Genomic DNA, 8,266 nt, shown 5'->3' with positions numbered 1-8,266 from the left:
GTGTGTGAGAGAGGGATGCATTAGCTCTATAGTGTCAAGTATGCAGTCCAAATGGCCAAGAGAGTGACCCAATGGCCGGGCATTGAGTATATATAGACATCCTTTCAAAAACTAGCCGTTACACTCTTTTCTGCGAAGTCACGGACCGTCCGTGTTTCAAAAACCGGACCGTCCGCCGTTATAAACCAGTGAGTCAGAGTGCATTTAATGCGTGTCAGAACTAGCCGTTACAGCCCTGGCGAACCGTCCGCAGTTATGTGTTCCACACCACCAGAGACGAACATCGTCTCTGGTACAACTTTGAAAAAGGCCGGCAGACCGTCCGCGCCCTAGGGGCGGACCGTCCGCCGTTCATCCTTGAAATTCATCTTTGAAATCCACCAGAGACAACAATGTCTCTGGTACAAACTGTCAAATAGACGGCGGACCGTCCGCGCCCCAGGGACGGATCGTCCGCCACACAGGTCATAACCTCAATCAGAGAAAACACCCTCTCTGGTACAAAATGAGTTAGAGCTACGGACCGTCCGCCCACCTGGGTCGGACTGTCCGCCAGTCACATCTAATTTCCACTAGAGCCAAACTTGCTCTCTGGTACGAGTGCGGACCGGCCGCGCTCCATGGAGCGGACTGTCCGCGCTTGTGCAGTCAACTCTCAAACTTGATCTTTTTCAAATCTTTTCAAAACGTCGTTAGCCCTCATGCATGCACCTAGATATTTTGAGCAAAATTGCACTAACGACCCGTCAAGCACGAGTACTTGACCCCTCTTAATAGTACGGCTATCTATCCAACAAATCCGGTCACTTTTCATCCACTAAGCACCTTGTTCCCGGCAAAATACAAAACCCCTATTTTATACCTTTGCCTTGAGCCCGAACTTTGCTCATCATCTCCAAAACTCCACACGTTCACAATCAAATCTCTTTTATCTGTGGATCAACCTATACTTATTATCTCAAATGAAATCGTTAATCCACAAACCGTTGTCATTAATTACCAAAACTCAAATTAGGGGCCTAGATGCTTTCAACAAAGTGGATCATCGGTTTAACCGGTGATAGCGCTTTTTGTCAGCCACTTTTCCAACGGCTCTTTTGGGGTGTGTGGGCTATATATACCCCCCAAGACCGGTTGCTGCATAAGGTTGGACGGCAGAAAAGTTAAAGGAAGTGTTACCCAAGCAAACTAACATCTCCAACCATCCTAGCAAAGCTTAGTGTCATATCTAGCTTGTGAGAAGCTTTGAGAGTGTGCTTTGAGCACTTGTATAGGGATTAGTTCTTGCGAGAGTGAAGCATCCCCTCAAGAGAGAAGACTTAAATGTGATACAAAGCACCAGTCCCAGGAGGCTGATGCCACATTTATTACATCAGATGGTTCAAAACCGTACAAACCTTGGAGGACACTCGATACAGATGATTATAATAATTAACCAGGCTACGACATAACACCAGACCGCAAACCACATGGGGTCTACCACGGGCTCAGAGTACTGCGACAGCGGAGGCATCTCGACAGGGCCGGTTCCACAGGCAAGGTTGGGTGTAGAACGATAACCCTACTCGGCGTCGTCCGGTATGAAGTCTGGGTCTTCCTCTGTAAAAGTAAGAGTGGGGTGAGTACAAACGTACTCAGCAAGTCCAACCACACCCACGGAGGGGGTTATATTAGAATAATATGCATAGGTAAATCAAGGATAAGGTTATGGTTTAATTTACAGAAAAATGATATTTTATGCCGGGGTTTATTTTAACAGAAACCTTTTGAAAATCAGATTTTGTAATAACACGGGGTTCAAGTTTTAATCTGCTACCGGACTCCCCGTCCGTCGTAGCACACGGCACAACGGCCTGACACCATTCCAAAAACAACTCACGCTAGCCCATCCCAAGAAACACTAGTTATGTGACCACACCGTAACTCTCCCAATACCGTGGGCACGGCTATTCGAATAGATTCTTAACTCTGCAGAGGTGTGCAACTTTACCCACAAGTAGGATACCACAACTCGAACACCGTCGTGTCGGTGTAGATCCCAACATAGCCATTACCCATCATAGCTAAGCCTGACTAGCCATCACGAGATGCACCAAGGGGTCATCGACCGTTCACTTAGGTATAACCGGGCATAAGTCACTCGGGGCTTATCCCTTTTCCTTAGTCACCCATTGCTCTCAGCTCTCCTGATGGCTATCACACCAACTAGTGGGATTTATGCTACGCCGTTGCCCATTCAACGGTCGAGTGGTTTGCACGATAGTGGAGTTAGGTGAGATGACACACCAACTCGGTCCTTAGACACGACAAGATGGATATCTCCCTTCTTTTGCCTTGCCACATTGGCACAAGCACACCAAATGGCAAATCCGTAGAAATGCCATCCATCCCGTCTACACTTTCTTTACAAAAACACCACATTCATCCCATCCCACACGCACACATTTTCTTTATGAAATAAATAGTATTATGAGTAAAATCCTAAGCGTTCTAATATCGATTAACGTCCAAGCAAAATCAGACATTAATCTAGGTGGTCAAGGAATGGTCATCACAAATCAAGGGGTGGCTATCCAACCGTGTTTTCATGCAAGCAAAACATATGCAATTTTATAAAGCAGGCCATTGGGTTGTGTTGATAAAAACTAGGACAGAAACATGCATCAAAGGATGGGATTGAACTTGCCGTCTTCGTAGCCTTCGGGGAGGTCTTGTCCTTCGGGCTCGGGGTCGCGGAACTGGTCCTCGTTCTCCTGCTCACAGTACGGCTCGCTGACGGGTTCTCCTTCGTTCACTCCGTGGTCTACAACGTAAACGAACAAGCACACAATCAATACTTAGAAAACGAAGACTTATCGTTGAGCTCGGGTCGGAAACACATAAAATATGGAGATAGAAGTGACATCTTTGAGTGGTTTGGTACTAACGCGGCCCGAAACTATAATAGAAGTGACATGGTAAAGTTTGGGGTCAATCGGAGTTGTTTCGGCGCATGAAATAATAGGTTTTGTAAGGGTTCAGGGGCTAGATCAGGAAGCGGGGACCTACTTGTAATTATTTTCTTGAGAAGGGAGGGGTCTGTTTGTAATTTCTAGAAATATTTGGACTGAACTGAAAGGGTCAAGGGTATACTTAGAATTATGTTTTTAAGTGGAAAGGTTTACTTGAAAATAAAACAAAGGGCAGGGTTGTTTTTGGATAAGAGCCATAAATGGGGGGGGTTCTTTATGGAATAGAGGGAAGGGGGAGGGCCTAATGGCAAAACTGCCATCTCCCTCCTCCCCTCGCACTGGGAAACAGGGGAGGCGGTAGGGGGGCGCCGGCGGCGGCCGATTTGGCCGTCCTGGACCACGGCGGCGGCCGGGAGTGGGGGGAAAAGGGGCTAGGGGCACTTGGGGTTCGATTCCCCGGCTCACCTCGGGCTGGGGCGGCGCTCAGAGGCGGGGCGACGGAAGCGGGTGGCGGCGGCTCTGGTGGCGCGTGGCGGCGGCGCTGCGGTCTAGGAGGAAGGGCTAGGGCTGGTGAGTGCGGTTGCGGGGATGGCCGGGGAGCTCGGGGGCTCTTTTATAGCCGAGCTAAGGCGGTGGAGGTGGGTGGCGGCTCGGCGAGGCTTGCGGGCGGGAGTAATGGCGGGCGGCCGCGTTAGGTTGTCGCGGAGCGGCGTGCAGCGGCGAGGGCGTCGAGACCGCCCACTGTGGCACGTGGAGGGGAAGGCTGGGCGCTGGCCTTGGCGCGGGCGGCGAGGCGGCGGCTCTGCGGCGGCACTACTGCTAGGCGTCGCGCGGCGCGGCGGCTGCACGCGGGCACAGGGCGAGCGGGGCCGGGGCGAGGCGCCAGCGGCTGCCTTGGTGCAGCGGCGCGCGCGTGCGGGGCAATGGCAGGGCGCGGCTGGGCAGCGCTCGGGCAGGCAGCACGGGAGCGGAGGAGGCGCGGCCGGGCAGGGCAGGCCGGGCGGGGCGCGCGGGGAGGAGGGCAGGGCACGGCGGTGCTCGGGCGCAGAGAGAGAGAGGGAAGGAAGGAAGGGAAAGAAAGAAAAAGGAAAAAGGGTGAAAGGAAAAAAGAAAAAGAAAATAGAAAAAAGAAATGAAGAAAAAGGAAATGGGGGAAAAGGGAGAGAGAGAGAAAGCAAAAAAAAGGAGGGGGAGGGGCGGTGCGCGTCAGCGGCGACCGCGGCTGCGGTCGGCCACGCGTGGCGTGCGGGACGCGGGAGGTGGGGCACGCGGTCGGAGGAGAGAGGGAAAAGGAGGGGGCGGGATTCGCGGCGGCCGGTCACGACGCGTCGCGTTGGATGGGGAAAGAGATGGGACGTGGATTGAATTCGGGTGTCGGGTTGTTCGGGAGAGGCTCTGGGAATTTAGGGTTCCGGGTTTAAGTCGAGCTCAACGATAAAACAACTTTAGCGCATGATTTATTTTGGTGAGTTTTCGGGATGCTACAAACCTACCCCACTTAAAATGAATCTCGTCCTCGAGATTCGGCTGGTTCCTAAACAGGTGGGGAAATTCCTTCTTCAGGGCGTCTTCGCGTTCCCACGTTGCTTCTTCTACTCCGTGTCTGCTCCACTGGACTCTGCATATCCGTACCTCAGAGTTTCTGGTTCTTCTAGTGACAGTATCGAGGATCTTGACCGGTATTTCCTGATATCGTAGGTCTGGCTGTAGATCTATCGTTTCTACTGGCACATGCTCTGCCTCGGGTACCCTCAAACATCTTCTTAGCTGCGAGACGTGGAATACTGGATGTATATCTGACATTTCTTCTGGCAGTTCCAAACAGTATGCTACTGCTCCAACTTTCTTCAGAACTCGGTATGGTCCAATGTACCGAGGGGCTAATTTTCCTTGTACCTGAAATCTTCGGGTTCCTCGAATGGGTGATACCTTGAGATACACAAAATCCCCTGGACTGAAACTTATTTCCCGTCTTTTCTTGTCAGCGTAACTCTTCTGTCGGGACTGGGCTGCTTTCAGCTTTTCTCTAATCTCGGCCACCCTTTCTTCTGCTTCCTTTATGAGGGCGGGCCTGACTAGAGCACGTTCTCCAACTTCTGACCACATCAGAGGGGTTCTGCATTTCCTTCCGTAAAGAGCCTCGAACGGCGACATGCCCAAGCTTGCTTGATACCCGTTGTTGTATGAGAACTCGGCATAGGGTAAACTCTGTTCCCAATCTTTGCCGTAGGTGAGAACACATGCTCTCAACATATCTTCCATAATCTGATTCACCCTTTCTGTCTGACCATCTGTCTGCGGGTGATAAGCGGAACTAAAGTCTAGCTTGGTGCCCATAGCTTTATGCAAGCTTTTCCAAAATCTAGAGGTGAACTGGGTCCCCCTATCTGAGACGATTCGACTGGGCACACCATGCAACTTTACTATATTTTCCACATAGAGCTTGGCTAGCTTCTCTCCGCCGTAGTTGATCCGTACGGGTATGAAATGAGCTGATTTAGTAAGTCGGTCCACTATTACCCATATGGAATCGTGTCCTTTCTGGGTTCTGGGCAAGCCTACTACAAAATCCATCCCTATTTCATCCCATTTCCAAACCGGAATGGGTAGGGGCTGCAACAATCCTGCCGGCTTCTGGTGTTCAGCTTTGATTCTCTGGCAAGTATCGCAATGGGCGACGAACCGTGCAATATCTGCCTTCATCCCATTCCACCAATATTTCTGTTTTAAATCCATATACATTTTGGTGGATCCCGGGTGAATGGAGTAGGCCGAGTTGTGGGCTTCATCCATGATTATTTGCCTGAAATCTCCTTTCTGGGGCACACAAATTCTATCTTTGTACCATAGCGTTCCTTTATTATCCACTCTAAAGTCTGGTGCCTTATTTTCTCTGGTCTGTCTCCGGATTTCCATCAGTCCCTTGTCTGATCTTTGGGCTTTCCTGATTCTTTCTTCTAGAGTGGATTGAACGTTCAGCACTTTGCTGGAGCCTCGAGGGACAATGTGCACATTTAATCGTGCCATATCCTCTCGTAAATGGTCTTCCTTGGGCCCGTAGGATTTCCGACTAAGGGCGTCGGCCACTACGTTTGCCTTTCCCGGGTGGTAATGGATTTCCAAATTGTAATCTTTGACCAATTCCAACCATCTTCTCTGTCTCAAGTTCAAGTCTGGCTGGGTGAAGATATACTTCAGACTTTTATGGTCGGTAAAGATTTCGCACTTATTTCCAATCAAATAATGCCTCCAAATCTTAAGTGCGTGCACTACGGCTGCAAGTTCCAGGTCATGGGTCGGGTAGTTTTGCTCATGAGTCCTGAGCTGACGGGAAGCATATGCAACAACTTTCCCATCTTGCATCAATACACAACCCAATCCTTGTCGGGACGCATCACAATAGATGACAAAATCCCGATGAATATCCGGCAGGGTTAGCACTGGGGCTGTCGTCAATCTTCGCTTCAACTCCTGGAAGCTCCTTTCACACGACTCGGTCCAGGTGAATTTCTTCTCCTTCTTGAGCAGCTCCGTCATGGGTCGGGCTATTTTAGAAAATCCTTCAATGAATCTCCGATAATACCCAGCTAATCCAAGAAAGCTTCTGATCTCACTGACGTTGGTCGGTTGCTGCCAATTGGAGACTGCTTCGACCTTCTCGAGATCCACTGCTACTCCTTCCGCGGTCAAGATATGACCAAGGAAAGCTACTTTCCCCAGCCAGAACTCACACTTGCTGAATTTGGCGTATAGCCTGTGCATTCTCAACTTCTCCAGAACTACCCTCAGGTGTTGCTCGTGCTCCTGAATACTCTTTGAGTAAATAAGTATGTCGTCAATGAAGACTACGACAAACTTATCTAGCTCATCCATAAACACTTTGTTCATGAGGTTCATGAAATAGGCAGGTGCATTTGTCAGTCCAAAAGACATCACCGTAAACTCAAACTGACCATACCAGGTGACAAAAGCTGTTTTCGGGATGTCGCTCTCCCTGATCTTGAGCTGAAAATAACCGGACCTCAGGTCAATCTTGGAAAAGTATCTGGCTCCTTTTAACTGGTCGAAAAGGTCATCGATCCTGGGGAGAGGATACTTGTTCTTGATAGTAACTTCGTTCAGTGCCCGGTAATCAACGCACAACCTCATACTTCCATCCTTCTTTTTGACAAACAGAACCGGGGCTCCCCAAGGCGACGAACTTGGCCTGATGAAGCCAATCCGTTGTAACTCCTCTAGTTGTTTCTTTAACTCTGCCAACTCGGAGGCTGCCATCCTATAAGGTCTCTTGGCTATGGGGGCGGTTCCAGGAACAAGATCAATGACAAATTCTATGTCCCTATCTGGTGGCATACCGGGAAGTTCTTCAGGAAAGATATCGGGGTACTCATTCACTACTGGGACTTCTTCCAAGGTCTTGGTTTCCATACTGAATACCATCGGGTTTGCTCCACTTTCCCGGGTATGACAGGTCACTCGGACTCCCTCTGGGTTTGTTAGATGTACTACCTTATCCGTACAACCTATGAGGCCATTGTGTTTGCTCAGCCAGTCCATTCCAAGGATCACATCTATCCCTTCTGACTTAAGTACTACTAGATCTGCTAGAAACTCTACCCCGCTTAAATTAATTCTCACCCGTAGACAACCCAGTTGACACCTGATGTCTCCTCCGGGCGTCCGGGTCAATAGGGGTGTCTTTAGTAGTACTGTAGGTATTTTATGTTTCTCCACAAAACTCGAGGATATAAATGAGTGTGATGCTCCGGAATCAAACAGTACTGTTGCAAGAGTTGAGCTGACTAGGTACTCACCGAGCACTACGCCCTGAGCTCCTTGAGCTTCCTGCGCGTCGATGTGGTTGACGCGGGCTCGTCCGAAAGACTGCTGGGATTGCCTCTGCTGATTGTTGTTGTTGTTGGTGTTGCCACGGAGGGGCACTCGGTTGGCACCGGTCAGAACTGGCTTGGGTCCGTTCACTGTGTTGGAGAAAGCTGAAGTAGCCGGCTTGTTCTTGGCATAGGGGCAATCGGCAATGAAGTGACCCGTCTCACGGCAGTTGAAGCAGGCCCTCACGTTGCTGTTGTTGTTGGTGACTTGGCTCGCATTACTCTGTGGGGCCCTCATGGTGTTCTGGCTTCTGAGCTGGGTGTTAGGGGCCCGTGGTCCTGTTGCTTGCGACTGAGTCATGTACTGCATTGGGGCTTGGGACCTTGGTGCGTTGTAGCTGAAGCTTCTGGGCTTCTGGAAACGATCCTGCTGGCGTGCCTTGCTCTCCAAGAACTTGCGCTTGTTATCCTTTCTTTCATCGATCT

The sequence above is a fragment of the Panicum virgatum genome, chromosome 2N, assembly GCF_016808335.1.
Source record: "Panicum virgatum strain AP13 chromosome 2N, P.virgatum_v5, whole genome shotgun sequence".
Taxonomy (NCBI): Eukaryota; Viridiplantae; Streptophyta; class Magnoliopsida; order Poales; family Poaceae; genus Panicum; species Panicum virgatum.
This window is presented reverse-complemented; position numbering follows the sequence as displayed.